The 20,125-nt window shown below is 39.8% G+C and overlaps 1 pseudogene across 1 annotated transcript in view; it reads left to right on the forward strand.

Annotated features, from left to right (window-relative positions):
- The window catches only part of LOC308610063 (putative helicase senataxin), a 70,747-nt pseudogene that overhangs the window by 47,408 nt on the left and 3,214 nt on the right, over positions 1–20,125 (forward strand). The window contains exons 16-25 of the transcript in view: positions 3,404–3,505; positions 3,695–3,810; positions 5,008–5,079; positions 6,777–6,926; positions 8,101–8,208; positions 11,467–11,654; positions 12,275–12,367; positions 14,054–14,218; positions 17,752–17,850; positions 18,455–18,542. The product of the transcript in view is annotated as a putative helicase senataxin (transcript). The remainder of the gene's footprint in view (positions 1–3,403; positions 3,506–3,694; positions 3,811–5,007; positions 5,080–6,776; positions 6,927–8,100; positions 8,209–11,466; positions 11,655–12,274; positions 12,368–14,053; positions 14,219–17,751; positions 17,851–18,454; positions 18,543–20,125) is intronic.

A 20,125-nucleotide genomic window follows, 5' to 3' on the forward strand; every position in this document is an offset into this window, starting at 1 on the left:
GGAGATCAGAACCAGCATACTTACACAAGATAAGATAGAACAGAAGAGAACAGAAAAGATTAGAGTGTAGGTAGTGAGGGGTAAAGTATTGTTTTGTGAAACCTGTTTTATTGGTGAGGTATGAGTGTGCTGGCTTTCAATGTGAAGTGTACCTCATACTACAGATCACGGTCAAAAGAGTTTATAAAAACACTGGTCTAGTGTATATATACCTAGAAATGAGAATGCTGGGTTGAAGGATTTGTGCTGATTCTAGATAGTGCCCGGTTCTGCTCCAAAGTAGTTGTATCAAATTATACAACCGAGAACAGTTCCCGCGTGGTTTTCACTTTCCTTTCCCTGAGGGAGGGTAATAAGCCCTTTTTCAGGTGTGGGCTGACAACACGAGAAGGCTGGGACGAAGGTGGCACAAGTGTAGTGTCTAGGTTGGATTTTTAATATTTTTGTTAGAGAGAAAATGACATCTCTTGTCAGTAAAGACGGCTTTTTTCTTCTTATTCAATACTTTCATTTTTGCTTCTTTTCACTATGTCCAGTGGTCCTGGGTGTCCTTTACAGAAATACTTTGGACATCTCACCATTAAGTGTGATGTTTGTTCCTGGGGTTTGGTATATACGCTTTTATCAGGTTAAAAAAGTCCCCACCTAATTAGAGTTTTTTAATGAATGGGTGTTGAATTTTACTGCATGCAGTATTTTTTCATTCATATACCCCTCCCCCTCACCATATGGCAGTGCAAGCACAGAGTCCTAACCAGGGAATTCTTCTTTTCTTTTCTTTCTTTCTTTCATTCTTTCTTTTCTTTCTTTTCCTTTCCTTTTTTTTTTTTTTTTTTGTGTGGTACGCTGGCCTCTCACTGTTGTGGCCTCTCCCGTTGCGGAGCACAGGGTCTGGACGCGCAGGCTCAGTGGCCATGGCTCCCGGGCCTAGCCGCTCCACGGCATATGGGATCATCCCGGACTGGGGCACGATCCTCTGTCCCCTGCATCGGCAGGCAGACTCTCAACCACTGCGCAACCAGGGAAGCCCCTTTTCTTTTCTTTCTTTTCTTCTTTCTTTCCATACCCCGAGGCTTAAGGGATCTGAGTTCCCCGACCAGGGTTTGAAACCAGGCCCATGGCAGTGAAAGTGCCGAGTCCTAACCACTGGACTGCCAGGGAACTCCCTACAATGCTTTACTAATTTGAAAATATCTTTGATTCCTAGAATAAGGTCTGCTTGGTTGTGTACTATTATTTTTTTTACCACATTGCTGGATTGCTATTGATTTTTTTAACTGACGGCAGCCTATAATTTTTCTTTGTCATATCTTTGGTTTCAGTATTGAAGTTATACAGACTTTAAAAATGAAGTTATACAGGGCTTCCCTGGTGCCGTAGTGGTTGAGAGTCTGCTTGCCGATGCAGAGGACATGTGTTCGTGCCCTGGTCCAGGAGGATCCCACGTGCCACAGAGAGGCTGGGCCCATAAGCCATGGCCGCTGAGCCTGTGCGTCTGGAGCCTGTGCTCCACAATGGGAGAGGCCAGAGCAGTAAGAGGCCCGTGAACCATAAAAAAAAAAAAAAAAAAAAGAATTTATACAGACATTTATTTGGGATGTTTCATATATGACAGGGAATTACCTGTTACTTGAAGGTTAATTTGTTTTTAGTGTTGTTTTTTGGGGGGCTTCTTGTTTGTTTGTTTTTTGTCTGTTTTTTGACAGATGGGTAAGTTTCTGTGTGCTGAATGTCTTTAATTGTTGGTTTATTCACGTTTTCTACATTTGAGTGAGTTTTGCTAATTCATATTATTCAAGAAAAATCTCCACTTCACCTTAGGTTTTCAAATATATTGGTATAACATTGTTCACTGTATTCTCATTTTTAAAATCTCAACTGTATTTTGGTTGGGTCACCTTTGTCATTCTCTGTATTATGTGTTTAGGCTCTAAGTCCACATGTGGCATGGGCCTATAGTTGGAAAGTCCTAGAAGAGAGTTTTTTTTCCCAGCTAAGCCCAGGCCAAGATAGATTCATGTCGTTTTCATCCCTCCACCTCTTCCATGCCCTCTTGCTTTCTAGTGGACGTTAAAATCCAAGCCCCCATTATACAATTTCTATATGTTGATTGGAATGGTAGTTTTGCTGATGTAGATATTTGTCAAACTCTGTAGAACTAAGGATTTTTAAATCTCTGCATTTGATTGTATGTAAATGAAAAAACAAACACCTAAGCATCTAGAGAGTGACCAGCCCTCACCCTGTTCCCTCCAGGGAAGCCACAGCAGCTCAGGGGCTTTCACCTCTGTTTTTCACCTTTCTCTTTGTTTTTGGCCCCTAGGAATTTCTCTTACATCCTTCTGAGCTCACCCTGCAATTTAAAGGATGTCTGTTTTAATTTCTGGAGCATTTTTAGATGCTTATAGTGGCTATAAATCTCATCCACCTTTCTGGTAGAAACACAAGTTAGCAATTTTGACACCTTCAAGTAAATGTTGGTCAGAGAAGATGGCTTCAAATTTTAGAAGAATGAGCTGAACTAGGAACAAAAATATGTGTGAACAGCTGTATAATGAGTTCATTTATTCATTCAGTGTATGTTTATTGTACTTACGTGCCAGCTGCAGTTCTAGGCTGTGACCAAAACAAAACCTGGTTCTTATGGGACTTGGATTCAGTGGAAGGAGATAGCAAACAAGTATGTGATGTGTCAGATTGGGATAAGTGCTAATAAACGCTGCATGATTGCTATAGTTTAGTAGTTCAGTGAAGCAGTGGGAGACTTTTAGATTAAATAATATCTGAAATGTGCTAACCTAAAATTAAAATGTGGTTAATAAACCAGTTAAATGATGCTGAAAGTTTTTGGAATTACCATATTCCAGAATTTCCAGCATCTTGTGTCCCTTAGATCCTGGAGTGGCATTGTGATGTGGAACAGTGTTTCAAAACCGTGGTTCTCAGTATTCTGCAGAAAAGCATTTGATGGTCCTGTAAGATTCTGTTTGGGGAATTCAGACCTGCATTAATAGAGAAAAGTCTTCATCTTCGAAATATCCTATGGTCAAGAAATTTGTTTTATTTTCACTCGCCATTTCCCAAATACATCTTACCATGGAGTGATGTATAGAACATAGTTTGAGAAGCATTAGTGTAATAGAATCTCAACTCTGCAGTGTACTGCTTGTGCAACCTCAGTAGCTTTTATTAGGTGGAAATAAATCCTTGCCTTATAGGATTCTTATGAAGCAAATCTAAAAGAATGTGTGTGGAACCTCTAGCGCAGTTCCAGGTATTTGGTTGATTAATAGTTCATGTTAGCTCCTTTCTCTGATTGTTAATATATTTGCTTAGAAATAATTATTATGTACAGAAATTGACAGCATTCTTATTAACCTCTAAGTGTGACTTCTATCAACAGGAAACTGTGGAGATATAAATTTAGTACGTCTAGGTCCAGAAAAGTGTATTAATACTGAGGTCCTAAAATTCAGTTTGGACAGCCAAGTTAACCACAGAATGAGTAAGTACTGAATAAAGGTATATATAAATTGATTTCTGTTTCTTTTTGTATGGTAGAAAATGGCATAGGCATTAAAGGTAATTTGGAGACCCTAGAAGTAGTCTAGTTTTGAAAGCTAGTTTTTCTTCTCATTTGTATGCATATGTGTGTATTTGTTAGAATCAACAGCTTTTTATCTTTTTTTTAAAGAAAAAGACTTACCTTCTCATATTCATGAGATTCACAGAAGAAAGGAATTTCTAGATCATCAACTAGCTGAACTTTCTCGCCAGCGTGCTTTATGCCGAGGTGGAAGGGAACTACAGGTATCTAAACATGTCTTGATCAGTGTTTTTTAAAAGCTCATAGATAAACTAGTTGGTGAGTATTTGATGCCATTCTTTCATTGTGGAATAGCATAATTTGTGTACAAAAATGTACACAGAGATGGTATGCCTTACATTAGGGGTTAAACTTTTTTTAAAAGAACAAGATAGTAAATATTTCAGACTTTGCAGGCCACGTGCAGTCTGTTTTAGCCACTGAACGCCACTGTTAATAGCATGAAGGCAGAGTAGATAACACGTAAGTGATGCCCCAAGGGTTGGCCTGCTTAAGCAGAAAGCGTACCTGCAGTACTCTGAACAGAACTGAATCATACACACTATTAAGAATTTATTGGACTTCCCTGGTTGTCCAGTGGTTAAGAATCTGCACTTACACTGAAGGGAGCTCAGGTTCGACCCCTGCTCAGGGAACCCTAGTTCCTCATGAGCATCCCTCATGCTGCACAGGGGGGCCACAAAAAATAAAAGAATTTATCAAATTAGCACCTACTGATTGAAGCATGGGGTGCTGGTTGTCGGGTTGCTGGACAATGAGCTGATGTTTAAAAACAGACCACAAGAGAAAGCGAAATAGAGAAGTTTATTTTCACAGGTCTTGAGGAAGGTATAAGGCATGTCTCGTGGGGCATGACAGGCAGGTCAAGGGAGAGTGCAGACAGAGAGAGGCAGGCCCTGGCACACATGTCATTATCAGAGTCCATGCGTGGAGTACTTTGGGGTTCCCAGGCTAGGGCTGGATTGGCCAATTTTAACTGAAAGAGCAGGGTTTTGGTAAGTAGCTTAGAGGGTCTCTTATCTAAAGGGCATATAAGGGGAAGGCACTGGATGGCAGAGGAGACTGTTGATCACAAGAGCTTATGTTGGCTGGTGGGCCGGTGACTCCACGGGCTGCCATCTAGGGCGTGCATGTGTGTGAAGGGGCCTAGTGTTAGTTGGGGTCTCTGCAGGCTGCTTGGCCAAACAAAATGGATGCCAGGGCATCAGTACCATGGAGTAGCTTAGCTAAACTCTGACACACAGCAATACAGAAAGACTGGTATAGAGAAAACACACTGGGCGAATCAGTTTTTCATTGGTAAAGTACTGGCTCACCCTTTTGAAATGTGAGGCAGTCCATTGGAAAGCATTTTAAAATGCTTAATTTAATTTTAATGATGGCATTCTGATTTTTTCCAGAGGCAAGAATTAGATGAAAAAATGGCCAAAGTTTCACAAGAAAGGCAGGAGCTTTCTTCTAAAATTAAAGAGGTAAGTAGTTCACCTGTAGCACTTTACTGGTATTACTTTTTCTTTTTTAAAATTATGAAATAGTTCAGACAACCTGTGGTCTTTTCTCAATTACATTTAAAAATTTGGGGGAATTCCCTGGCTGTCCAGTGGTTAGGACTCTGCTTCCATTGCAGGGGGTGTGGGTGTGATTCCTGGTCAGGGAACTAGATCCCATGTGCTGCAACTAAGAGCCCGCATGCTACAACTAAAAGATCCCTCATGCTGCAACTAAAAGATCCCACACGCTGCCGGGAAGATCCCACATGCCACAACTAAGACCCAGCGTAGCCAAATAAATAAATAAATAAGTAACTATTTGAAGATACAGGAAAAAAAAATACACATCTGAATTCAGGTAGAGTGACAGTGGCTGGGATGTGGCCCAAGAAATATAAGCACCTTTTTTCTCAGTTTTTGGCTGAAAGCATACACTCCTTTTCCTTGTTTCTGATCACAAAAAATCCTTCTATAACATGTATAACTTTTCCCAGTTTTCTTTGGATATAAAAATATCAACTAACATTTATATTGGTCAAAGCTAGAATGAGCCAGGTGTGTACCCCATCACCAGCATGCAGCCCTTAATGAAATGAATTGGCGGTCAGGGAAAGAGAGGGTAATACTCAACCGGTAATGGTATTTGTATTTTTGAGCTGTGGTTTTCCTCTTGAATGTATTATTGACCTTCTCTGTGTGGCTAAATTAATATAATTGAACTTAATGTGTATTTCCACTAGCAGTTTGTTTATTTAAATCAAAAGTTATGTGGAAAGCTTTTTATTAAAACTTTAAGCTGAGCCCAAAATTAATCTTGCCACATTTAAGGATGAAGTCCATGTTTACCAGTATTATGGTTTTTGCCGCTGATCACATTGTTCTGTGGGCCATTAAATTAACTGTCCTTGGCAGTTTTACTCATTAGAGAGCTGAGAGGAGAGGTATGTGACAGTTAACATGTGAGCACCAGAAGGCCACAGTTGCCACCCTCTCTTCACATACATGCCTTGGCATCCATGGTTGAATCTATCACATGTTCAGGGATGATTCACGACAGCTTTTTCAGGAGGGGAGATAGGCTACCTGAATCTATGATGAGAGTACTAGTTTATTAATTTGAACACTGAATGATATGCATTGTGAGGTGTCATTCATACTGTTAGTCTCCATCACAGTTTATTCCCTTATAGTCTGGACCAAGGTTGTTGGATTCCACTGTGGAACTAGAATGCTTGTCAGTTTCCCAGGCGTTTTTGTTGGTACTATCCCTTATAAAAGAACAATATTACATACTTAAAAACTAACAGCAAAGTGTATGTTCAGGCTTAGTTCTGATCCTGGTTTTACTCAGATAATTGCTTCACAACTCAGTAGAATTACTTAATCTTTGCTTATTCTGATACCTTCCCTCATACGTCAGGCTGTAAGAATTGTAATCCACTTCGACCAAATTAAACCTGAATAAATTTTTCTTAATGTGCTTATTATTAACTCATGTTCTGAGATTAGACTCCACTGCAAAGTGTTCTTTCTGGTGGCTTCTGATTATCTTGAATGTTTCTTCTCTTTTCTAGGCTTGAGGTTCCTACCTAACATTTACTAGACATTATTCTGCCACATAATAAGTGTAGTTAAGAATTTATATACAACTGAATGTTGATGAACTTTTATTCTCTTAGGTTCAAGGATGCCCACAAAAGACACAGAACATCATCATCTTAGAGTCCCACATCATCTGCTGCCCACTGAGCACGAGTGGTGGTTTGCTGCTCAAGGCTGCTTTCCGTGGGCAAGGGGGTGTCCCCTTTAGTTGTGTCATTGTTGATGAGGTCAGTAAGCAGTCGGCCATACAGCTTTGCTAGGAGTAAGGAGTAAGTCTTAGATGAAGAGTGGCTGCCGAGATGTTGACAAAGTGGTCTTTGCATCTGATTTTGACCTGCCATTACATATGTATTCTCTTATGTTGAAATACGCTGCTAATGACCCACCATGATGAAAATTGCTTTTTCAGTATCGGGACTGTAGTCTTGGAGATTCCTGATTGTTCTTCATAAAATCCCTCCCAAGGATTATTCTAGCTCCTGCTTGGGATATCTCTGGTTACCTTTTTTTTTTTTTTTTTTGCGGTACGTGGGCCTCTCACTGTTGTGGCCTCTCCCGTTGTGCTGCACAGGCTCTGGACGCACAGGCTCAGCGGCCGTGGCTCATGGGCCCAGCTGCTCCGCGGCATGTGGGATCTTCCCGGACCGGGGCACGAGCCCGTGTCCCCTGCATCGGAAGGCGGACTCTCAACCACTGCACCACCAGGGAAGCCCTCTGGTGACCTTTTGAAGCATTTTTAATATAACTCTGGACAGCTCTGAGCCACCGTATTTTCAGCTAACATCTTTATTTCTACTTCATTCATTGAGCAATCATTTATTGGGTACCTACTGTTTGCCAGAATGTAGAGCCAGAAGACAAAAGAGATGGAAAATTAGGTACAGAGAAACCATCCAGGAGATCCAAGATCCAGTATTCACCAAAACGAAGGAATAGAAAAGATGGAAGTGATGAAATAATTGAAGGAAATGCCATTGAATTGAAAAGAAGCTTGAGTCTTGCAACTGAAGCGGCCTACTGAGGAGCAAGGAAGAGAGAGGGGTTGGGGCACACAGACACTCAGTCCCCCCAGCCATGTGCCCAGCAAGGACAAAGAAGACAAACTGGGGACATGACATGGCCCTTCTTGCTTATGGGCTGCTTCCCAGGTGGTAGTGGCACCTGAGTGGTAGCTGACTTCAAAACGTGTGTGGGTTTTTTTCCCCCGCTTCGGCGTTTAGAATGTTTTTGTTGTTTTGTTTTCTAACCAAAGGAAGTTCTTATTTTTGATCTTTGGTGCAGAAGGAGAAAGTGTATGTTTCTGAATGGTTAGGACACTTATGAATTGGATAGACTGTATATGGATAAATAAATAATAGAGTTAATTCTGATTATGTCTCCATTCTGTACTCTCTTACCAAGGCCGGACAGTCTTGTGAAGTTGAAACTCTTACTCCACTCATACATCGTTGCAACAAGCTGATCCTTGTAGGAGATCCTAAGCAGCTCCCTCCCACAGTCATTTCTATGGTATGTTTTTTCACATTCGTGTTGCTTTAAAGTGGAAGGGGCTTGTTTTTTTGTTGTTGTTGTTGTTTTGGGCGGCGGGGCGGTCTTTCTTGGATCATCATCTCTTATTTGCAAGGATAAATAGGGAATGGCTGAGAAAAGAGAACTACTGTTGAGAGCCTTCATAGTGAAAGTCTCCGGAAATGTTCCTTTGTTCATAATGTGCTTATGTGTGTGAGACAGGAGCAGTGTGAGTGTCACAGACTAGAAGTTTAGGAGGAGGATGTCCCATGTGCAGTGGGCTGTTCCTTTGGGAAAGGCAGTGTGCAGCTGTTTTAAGGGCTGTATCTGATTTATTTTAGTAACATAAGCACCAAAACCATAATAAAAGAAAAACTTTAAAAGCAGGGAATAGAATCCAACCTCCTGATTTATCTTTCAATATGTGCAAATTTGAGGAAAACAGTATAAAGATAAATTATTCTTACAGTAACGTTTTCAATTTTAGGATTCTGTATCCTATAGTACAGGAAAATGCCGGTGTCCCTCACATCCTCTGAAAGGGAAGGTGGTGAAAGGAAAGAGGTTGTGGGCTGTGCTTGTGGGAAGATGAGCACCAAAGTTGTGGTTCCCTTCACTTCGTTTCTTAAATGTCACTAAAGATGGCTCCTAGAAATGCACAGCAGAATCAGGATTCAGATGTTTTGGGTAATCTTCATAGGTCTAGATGACCGTTTTGAAGTTTAATGAAATTTGAGCATTTTACTGATACATAGATTATTTGTACAAATATAGAGTAGTGGCTGCATAAACTGTCCCAGAGAACAGACCATTTTCACAGCATTTCTGTTACGTTATGGAAAGAAAGCAGGTTTTTTTTGGTTAGTATTATTTTTGACTTTGGAATCATCAAAATGATAGTGCAGTTCTTTGACCTCTGAACACTCGTGCGTGACTGTTCAAGGGAGTAGCCTAGGAGTGCCCATGTCCCTGAGTGAAAACCTTGTCCATAGGACAGAGCTGCTGTGGGGGGTTCTGCTTGTGGAGACCTAGGAGGAGCCAGCTCTGCCCTGCATTCTTTGAATAGTTGCAGTATTTCAGAAACCTACTGATATAACTTCCTGAAGGGCCTTAGCACGTGGTTAGTGAAATGGGTTGTCGATAGGCCTCAACTTCACTGTCTCCTTTGGTGATTGATTAAAAACAGCAGAAATGAGAAAAATCCACTTGGGCTTTTCTTATTGTTGCAAAAATAATAGAGGCTTATTGAGAAGATTCAGAAAATAATTACAAAGTTAATTTTCTCAGCATGCCTTTCTAACCCTAGGGATAAGTACTATGAACAGTTTAGTGAGTATTTGAACAGTTTGTGGGCATGTGTGTGTTGACTTTTTTTCAGTCTGTGTTCATTGACTGCCAGGCTAATTCAAGCACTGTTTTTAAGTTCTGGCGTCATTACAGTGACGACAATTGACAAAAATCCCTGGCCTCTGGCTTCCCTGGTGGCACAGTGGTTGAGAGTCCACCTGCCGATGCAGGGGACACGGGTTCGTGTCCCAGTCCGGGAAGATCCCACAAGCCACGGAGCGGCTGAGCCATGACTGCTGAGGCTGTGTGTCCGGAGCCTGTGCTCCGCAGCGGGAGAGGCCACAACAGTGAGAGGCCCGCATACCACAAAGAAAAAAAAATATTCTTGCCCTCATGAAGCTGACATTCTAGTGGGTAACAGACAGTAAATAAGTTACTAGATTCAGAATGTCAGATGGCTATAGGGAATGTATAAATTTGTGTATATGTATGTAGGTTTTTTTTTTTTTAATTTATGGCTGTGTTGGATCTTCGTTTCTGTGTCGGGGCTTTCTCTAGTTGTGGCAACTGGGGGCCACTCCACATCACGGTGCGCGGGCCTTTCACTATCGCGGCCTCTCTTGTTGCGGAGCACAGGCTCCAGACGCGCAGGCTCAGTAATTGTGGCTCATGGGGCCAGCTGCTCCGTGGCATGTGGGATCTTACCAGACCAGGGCTCGAACCCTTGGGTCCTGCATCGGCAGGCAGACTCTCAACCACTGTGCCACCAGGGAAGCCCTGTATGTAGGTTTTGACCTTGTTTAAAGGTGGAAGAATCAGTCTGTACCAAATTACCTTTTTTTCCAGTCAGTAAATAGATCAGGGATATATGTTCATGTCAAAACATAAAAATCTCCATCATTTTGTAGGATGGACTCAGTTTTTTTTTCTGGAAGTAGATGTGTTACCTCATATAAACCATTTTCTTTTTCCCCAGAGTGAAATAAATGAGTTTTTTTAGCTAACTTGAATAGATAAACTTTGGGGGGTATAAATGAAATTGCCAAATGTCTACTAAAAATATTCTCTTTAATTATAGAAACCTATTTAATATCACATATGTAAATAATCACATATATAACTAATATAAATAAGAAGTAACTCCTGTTTTCTCCACTCTGATAGTTTGTGAAACAGGTTTATTAAAACTTTGCACATACATCTTCAACGCTCATATTGTCAACGTCACTCATAAAGATTGCATCATCCTAGTGGGTTTTCCAGAGCACATTTTTTGCTTCTAGATTATTTAAGACGTAATACTTTTTGAATCTTGATATGATGCTACCATTGAAAAGTATATCCCAAGGCACGACCGTGATAACATTAAGACAGTTTTCTTCGTTTGGCAATTAAGTCACTGTGTTTCAGATCACAAGTTTGTAACCCTTTCTTGGATTTATGAAATCAACTTAGTTGCCTGTGTCCTCCACTAGAATGTAAGCTCTGTGACATTTGATCTTCACTGTAGACTGACAGCGCCCCAAATTTTAGCTGCTTGGTATATGATGGATGGATGAAGAAAGTGGTCTTTCAGAGGCTTATTTACAATGGCATTCATTATTTCTAGTTGTGATAGCATAGCCCAGAAATAATTGTTAAAATCTGTGTTACAGTTCTTTGCTGCTTTTATCATTGATTCTTTCAGGTGACCCCTGTTAGCACCAAAATAGCGACAGTTGTGGTCATTCACAAGATCACATCTCGTTCATAAGCAGTATGTGGGTTTTCTAAATAAGGGGAAAATACCTTAACTTTTGTAGTCAAGCTACATGACTTTTCTAGGGCTGGAGTCGGAAATATCTTCTCTCTCTGAATCTTTGGTTGTTGGTAATACCTTGTACATTTGAGAGCTCAGTGATTGTTTTTTTTAATAGTGGGAAAAGTACACATGAATTCTTGCAGATTATTGTTTTGTTTTTCTCCTTTCAGAAGGCCCAGGAGTATGGCTATGACCAGTCGATGATGGCCCGCTTCTACAACCTTCTGGAAGAGAACGTGGAGCACAACGTGATTGGCAGGCTGCCTGTCTTACAGCTCACCATTCAGTACAGGATGCACCCAGACATATGTCTCTTCCCTTCTAATTACATTTATAACAGGAACTTGAAAACAAATAGGTGAGCTCTGTTCATTGCATGTTCACCTGTTTTATTTGTAGGTTTGGCTGCTTAGGAAGAATAGCTCTTTTGTTGTGCTTTTAGGTCTTGTTATTAAAAACACAAAGGTTTAATAATTTTAATTACAAAAGTCCTATTGATTGTAGCAAATGCAGATAAATGAAAAGAAAGGGATAAACCCAACCCCTATTGATACTACCCAGAAGTAATCACTGGTAACATTTTGTTATATCTACTTCCAGTCCTTGTACTATGCACATCTTTTTTTTTTACTTTTTCTCCTTTTTTTGGAGGAAAAAAGCACACCATGCTCTACATAGTATACTGTAGCATGCTTTTTTCACTTACTGTATTATGAGTAACTTTCCAATCATGATTGTTATATTTTAATTTACATGGGTCATTCTCCCTAGTACTAGAATAGAAATGAAATTCACCTGCTACCTCTCACTAAAATATGTTATTTACAAGTATTTAATTTTATTTAAAAAGAAGGTCCTTCTTGTCCTCTTAACTTTCCCTTGCTCTCTTCCACAGAAAGAACAAATAGTAATAATAATTCTAAAACATTTTCTCTTGTAATTTGACTTGCATTCTAAATGGTGGCTGCTCTTTTGTAGAATGACAGAGACCATTCGGTGTTCATCTGACTGGCCATTTCAACCCTAGCTCGTGTTTGATGTTGAAGATGGTTCAGAAAAGCGGGATAATGAGTAAGTTCTCCTTTTTCTTCAGTCCCCACTGATGGTCCCAGAATTTTTGTATTGTTTCTGTTCATATTTAAATTCAAAATACTTTCCATATAAATCTCTCTGCCTAGTGCCAGTGCACAATCATTTTCTTTTAGCTGGGTTGATAACTTCACCTTTTCAATCATAAATTAATGATGTCTTTATATATTTCAGTCTTGATTTTTTTTTCTTAACTGGGTAATGGGGGTTATGTTACCTAAAATGCGGTCAGCACTTCAGTAGATCCATGCTGAGATCCCAGCTGTGAGTAAAACAGACGTGGCCCCAGTGCAAGGCTGCTGTGGTCTAACAGGCGAGACAGACATTAACCAGGCCATCACCGTGGTGATTAATGGTTCCAGTTGGGTTAAGTATTGTGACGGATAAGTACAGATACAGTTGAATCAAGGTGTGAGGCAGAGGGTGGACAATACTTCCAGCATGTTGGATTGTGAATCAGGTGGTTTGTGAATGACAGCACAAAAGGAGCAGTGGTTGCTAATTAGCAAGCACCTCAGAGGAGCCGGGGCTTCTTGTGAGAGAATAAAGGAGGAGGAGCCCGGAGGCTGCATTTGTTAGCACAGATAGAAATGCCACCCCTGCATCATGACGTATGAAGAAATAGAAATTCCACCTCTGTGTCAAGAGAGAGCTGCAAAGCAAGTGGTGTCCTCCATGAGAATAAGATATTAGTTAATAGTGGTGGAAGGAGGGGCCCCTCAGTGAAGAAGTTAGAAATACGGAGCAGTTGGCTGGGGGGTTGCTATTCCAGAGGGACTGTGGAAGTTGTAGTGGTGTCTGTTGGAATGGAGCAGGGGATTGAGAGTTTACCGCATAAGTATTATGGAGATGGATGTTCACGGGAAGAGAGTTGGCCTGAGAGGTGACCAAATAAAGCTTTCAGGTATGGAAAAGAAAGCTAGCTGACTGGCTTGTCCGTATAGTAAGTCTTGAAATTAGAATAGTGAATATTTAAGGCTTTAAAGTGAGACAGATAAGGTAGCCTCGGGAATAAAGTTGCGCGTGCAGGGCATCCCCCAGTGTGCACACATGTTGCATTTGGTATGGTGATGAGGGAACGCATTGTAGTTCAGGAGATGAGTTGGGAGTGCAGGATGAGGCCAGCAAGGACAGAGGACGTGATCCTGCTGTAGGGCCCCGTGTTTGTTCATCTCTGGGAGCCGGGTCACATTTAGTCCGTGTGGCTGCCATCCTCTCGGTCATGTGGTGCATGATCTGCATGACCTGTGGTGGGGAATGCAGGAAGGTAGTACATCTGAAGCACTTTTCTCAGTGTTGGGAAGATAGTCAATCCTTAATGTTAGCTATTCATTAGTCATATCTTCATTATTATTATGAATACTTTCGTTCTCACTGTGGCTATCCCTGTTTTAATAAGTGAAGAAACTGGTGCCTTAACATCACGTAACTCGAACCACTTTTCTCTCCTACAACTTTGTGTTTCACTGGGCAGTTATTTTTATATTTATTCATATGTACAATATTAATGGTCATTATAACAGCCTCTTTGAATCACTGCTGACTGAATAAAGATGAAACCTACCTATGTACCCTTTACTGTAGTGGAAAACCAAGTGGAACTTAACTTAGCAATTGGACTGCTATTAGTTTTGATGTGTTGTATTTTTTTGTTTTCATCTTATTTAGCTCATATGTAAATGTTCAAGAAATAAAACTGGTAATGGAAATAATTAAACTTATGAAAGACAGAAGAAGGGATGTTACTTTCCGAAACATTGGCATAATAACCCATTACAAGGCTCAGAAGACGATGATTCAGAAGGATTTGGACAAAGAGTTTGATAGAAAAGGGTGAGGCATCTCTATTTTTACAGAGATTTTGAGTTTTTCTGTTGAATTAAAAAGAAGAAAGAGGGGATAGAAGGAAAGAAGCAAAGGAAACTTAACTCTAGGGAGTGGTCTTAGACCCTGGTAGTATAGAACAAGGAGACTAGGACCCTGGCTCCATAGACTTGTGCTGGGAGGGAGTGTGGTTACACGTGTAGCCCCTGCAGATGGAGTGCCTCCTGCCAGTTCAAATGTCATCACCGTTACACTTGACAATGGAAGTGACTGAGAAATTCTTCAGGCCTTTACCTTTAGTTGGATGACTTGTTATCTGAATTCTAACTCTACTGAGAATCATGTATTCACATTTTCACTTACAATAAATTATTTAACCCTTTTAGTGCCTTCATGTATAGGGTGAAGATCATGTTTTTGTCTCCTTTATGCCTCAACAGTAAAATAAAAAAATTAAATATTAGAAATCCATTAACTCAAAAGTTTCTGCACCTAGAAACACACAAAGTACCAAAATTGACTCTAGGAAAAGCCAGAAACTTTGGATAGACCTATTAAATGTAAAAAGAGTGAGTTAGTAATCACTTTCCAACAGAGAAAAACAGAGGATCAGGCTTCACAGGTGAATTCTGTCCAACATTAAGAATTAGCACCAGTCCTATGCAAATGCTTCCAAAAAATAGAAGGGAACACTTTCTAACTCATTTTATGGGGCCATTATTACCCTGATACCAAAGCCATGGAGACATCACCAGAAAAGAAAACTATGGACCAATATCCTTTATGAATATGGATGCAGAAGTTCTCAACAAAATAATGGCAGCTGAACTCAACAGCATATTAAAAGGATTATTTACCACAGCCAAGTGGAATTTATCTCAGGAATGCAAGGTTGGTTCAACATATGAAAATCAGTCAGTGTGATATACCGTATTAAAGGGGGAAACCCCACATGATGGTGATCATCTGAATAAATGTGGAAAAGACATGTGACTGAATGCAGCAACCTTTCATGATAAAGATACTCAACAAACTAGGAAGAGAAGGGAACTTCCTCAACCTAATAAAGAGCATCTATGAAAAACCCACAGCTAACACATCATACTTGATGCTAAGATTGAAAGCTTTCCCCCTATGATGAGGAAGGATGCCACTCTCTACTCTCTCTACTTGCACTACTTCTGTGCAGCACTGTATTAGAAGTTCTATGCAGAGCAATTAAGCAAGAAAAGGAAATAAATGGCATCCATATTGGAAAAGAAGTAGTAAAAGTGTCTCTTAACAAATGGCATAATCTGGGACTTGCCTGGTGGTCCACTGGTTAAGACACCATGCTTCCACCGCAGGGGGCATGGGTTTGATCCCTGGTCAGGGAACTAAGATCCTGCATGCTGTGTGGCCACAAAAAATCCAAAAACCAAAAAAAAAAAAAAACACACACACAAAAAAAACTAACAACAACTACAGCAAAAAACAAACGGCATACTCTTACATCTAGAAAAACTTAAAAAAATCTATGCAAACTACTGGTCCTTATAAACAAGTTCAGCAGAGTTGTAAGGTACAAGATCAGTATACAAAAATCAGTTGTATTTCTTTACACTCTAGAGAAGTCTGAAAAGGAAAATTTCTTAAAATTCAATTTACACTAGCATCATAAAGAACAAAATACTTCGGAGTAAATGTAACCAAAGAAGTGTGAGCTCATACACAGAAGGACAAAACGTTGTTGAAAGAATTTAAAGTACTAGATAAATGTAAAGACATTTCATGTCCATGGATCGGAAGACTTAATATTGTTAAGATGGCACCATTCCCCAGGTTGATCTACAGATTCATTGTTACCTCTGTCAAAATTCCAGCTACCTTCTTTTACAGAAATGGACAAGCTTATTCTAAAATTCACATGGAAGTGCAAGAGACCCTAAATAGCTTGACAGAGAACAGTGTTGGAGGGCTCACACTTCCCTCTTTCAAAATTTACTACAAAGCTATCAACACTGGTACTGTCATAAGGGTAGACATATATAGACCAATAGAATAGAAGTGAGATTCCAGAAATCAATCCATACATTCATGGCCAGTTGATATTCAACAAGGGTGCCAAGCCTACTCATTGGGGTAATAATAGTTTTTCAACAAATGGTGCTGGAATAACTGGATATCCACCCACAAAAGAATGAATTTAGACCCCTGTCTCACACTGTATAGAGTAATTAACTCAAAATGAATGAGTGCTCTGAGTCTAAGAGACAAAACTATAAAACTTACAAGGAAACAAAGGTAAATTTATATGACCTCAGATTAGGCAACAGATTCTTAGATATGATACCCAGGCACCAGTAACCAAAGGAGAAGTAAATTGGCCTTCATAAAAACTAAAAACTTATGTGTTTCAAAGGACACACTATCAAAAGAGTGAAAAGACAACACACAGAGTGGGAGAAAATACTTGCAAAATATTTATCTGACAAGTCATATCCAGCATATATAAAGAACTCATACAACTTAATAAAATGATAATCTAACTTTTTAAGCAAAATATTTATCTGACAAGTCATATCCAGCATATATAAAGAACTCATACAACTTAATAAAATGATAATCTAACTTTTTAAGCGGGCAAGGGATGTGAAGAGCATTTCTCAAAAGAAGATAAACAGAAATCCAACAGGCACATGAAAAGCTGCTCCACATCATTTGTCATGAGGGAAATGCAGATCAAAACCACAGTGAGGAGATATCATTTCACACCCACCAAGATGACTATCATTACAAAAAAAAAAAAAATAACAAGTTTTGGAAGGGATGTGGAGAAATTAGAATACTTACACATTGCTGATGAGAAACTGCAGAAAACAGTTTGGCAGTTCCTCCTAAAGTTGAACATAGAATTACCACGTGACCCAGCAATTCCACTCCTAGGTACATACCTGAAAGAATTGAGAAAGGGTTCACACAAAAGCTTGTACATGAATGTTCGTAGCAGCATTATTCATGATAGTCAAAAAGTGGAAACAACCCAAATGTCCCAAAATGGTACCTAGGTAAGAAGTAAATTGTGTATCTGTACAAGCGAATAGTCAGTCGTGGAAGGAATGAAGTACTGTTACCAGTCTACGACACGGATGAACCTTGAAAACATTATGCTAGGTGAAGGAAGCCCAACACAAAAGGTCCCATATTTTATGATTCCATTTATATGAAATTTCCCATGTAGAAAAGTCCATAGAGACAGACAGTAGATTAGTGGTTGCCAGGGCCTGGGGAGGGGGAGATAGAGACTGATGGCTGATAGGCACAGGGCTTCTCTCCTGGGTGATGGACATGCTATGAAATTAGATAGCGGTGATGACTGCACACTGTAGTGAATGGACTCAACACCACCAAATGGTGTGCTTTAAAATGGTGAATTCTGTGTTATGTGAATTCTACTCCAGTTTTAAAAGATAGCACTACAAAAGTAAGAAATACTACTGTATAAATATGTATATTTAATAATTATCTTTTTTCAGCAAATATGTTTCTCTCTTCGTAAATAGGCCAGCAGAAGTAGATACCGTGGATGCCTTCCAGGGTCGTGAGAAAGACTGTATTATTGTTACATGTGTCAGAGCAAATGCCATGCAAGGCTCAATTGGGTGGGTAACTGTCATCATTGATTCTTTGCTTGTTTATGATCCAGAGTTAGATCTTTTTAATCACTGTTAGAGAATACCATCATTTGCTCTATTTTCTTTTATAAAAAATTGAGTAATATCATGAAGGTTTCTTTTTTAAGTTGTGAAGTTGATCCACTGTTAGGTCTGCTTCTCTTGGTACCTTGTGTATTAACCCATGTCACAGTGTGAATCTGTTGTTTCACTTGATAAGAGTGAAACAGATTATTGAATCCAGTATATTTTGCAGGGGCATGCTCCTCTCCATGGTATGTGTCATAATTGATCTACTATCATATTTTTAGGATCTTTGAAGGCTTAAAAATCATACCATTAAAATTTCCAATATCTCATCCAAGTCAAAATAGGAAATCGACAGACAGATGCATCACTTTGAAGGAAAGCACTGGGCCTCTTGTTTGTTTGCTGTCCTTAATGGGAATTGCTTCTGTGTCGGGTCCTGCACCACGAGCTTAAAGCAGGAGCCCAAGAAAAGCTGTCTGAAATGCCTGTGTCTCACCTACACTGACATGCCGAGTCTTTCTGAAGAAAGAAGTAACTCTTTTTTTTTCCTTCTATTGCTTAGGTTTCTGGCAAGTTTGCAGAGATTGAATGTCACCATCACACGAGCCAAGTACAGCCTCTTCATCCTGGGACATTTGAGGACCCTGATGGTAGGTACATTCTAGAGGACCGGGGAACTCCAGAGTTTGCTCATGATGACTGATACCGGGTTGAGGTTTTGTTTTTATTTTTCATCAAAGTGGAAATGATTTTGAGGCTACAAACAATAATGAGCCTCTTCCCACTGGTTGTTTTGTCCTCCAGCAGCTTCTTCCTGGGAGCTTTTATAATGCCTAAACCGCTCACCCTTTCTTAGCCCAAGACCCAGGTATCTGTAGTGTACTCTCAAGATGAGCTTTAAAAAAATTGTATCTACATCGTAGAATTGTTAAGAAGACATGTAAACCCATATATGTAAAGTGCTAGAAGATGGGTTAGCACTTAGTAAACACTCAGTAAATGTGGCTATTAGCCTAGCTTAATGCCAGAGAGAGGGGGAATTTGCAGGAAAGTGCTTGGATCTTCATTTCTGTCTTGGCACTTAGAGCAGCACTGCTTGCTGTTTCCCTTGAGGGGTGAGTGGCATCAGAGCTCATCCATGCGTACAGATACTCCTGTAGAAGGAGGGGCAAGTTTACATGTGTAGTCGACAAATAGTAATAGTACAGCTTAATTTGGTGAACCACAGCTAGATAAAGCATGTATTTGCCTGCCTCATTAGGTGTAATAACTCAGTTTCTCTAATTTCTGTATATAACAGAGTCATTGTTTTATCTCAGGAGAGGTGCCAACTCAGTAGGATTTTCCCCTGTTTTGGTTAGTTCCACCAGAGGGCGCCCAAATACAGTCTTTCTCATTCAGCTCTTACCTAGATTTGTGGTCTTCAACCTTTGTTGTTTGTGTACCCCCTTGAAAGAATGTTTAAAAGCTGTGTATCCTCCGCTTTTAAGTTTATATTGAAAATGTTTCATCGTTAAGTGTTGATAAAGACTTTGTTTCTAATGTATTGTAAATATTTGACATTTTAAAAGAAAGCTATTAAAAATAAATCCATTATGCCACTCTTAAATATATCCAGTGGAATAGAGAGCAGTGCTATTCTTTCTGCTCTTTAAAATTGAATTGCCATTTATACTGTTTAGGATAAAATTCAGTGGGGGTAGTTTATATATTTTCATAATTAAAAGGCTTTCTGTTAATATGACTATTAGGCTTTTCTGCCACAAAAACTTTACATGTAAATTTGAAAATTTAAAGAATTGGTTTTCATAACGATTTGGGGAAACTGTGTGAAGGGTGTGTGGAACCTCTGGACTGTTTTGGTAACTTCCTATGAATGTATAGTTACCTCGAAGAGTTTTTTAAAAAAATATATTTTTCCTGTGACCATAAGGATCTGAGTATTAACAAATGATATCTTGTCAGTTGAGTAACATATTAACAATTACTCTTTTCACACAGTTGAATTTTGATAATGTTCAAACCCGAAAAGTAAAATGTTTATAGAGTTGTGTCTCTTAGATGCCCTGATTGCAGGAGCCTTCATGGGCACCCCTCTGTTTACCACCCCCTCTATTTGACACCCAGGCATGTTTACCTCCCCTAGCTGTGTGCCCTGTGGTCAGATTTGGGACAGGTGAGACTTGTGGTTGTGAAGGATGGAGTGGAAGGGCAGAAAAGCCCCAGGAGGACA

This window comes from Mesoplodon bidens, assembly GCF_964165515.1.
Source record: "Mesoplodon bidens genome assembly, contig: HAP1_SCAFFOLD_383, whole genome shotgun sequence".
NCBI classification, from domain to species: Eukaryota; Metazoa; Chordata; class Mammalia; order Artiodactyla; family Ziphiidae; genus Mesoplodon; species Mesoplodon bidens.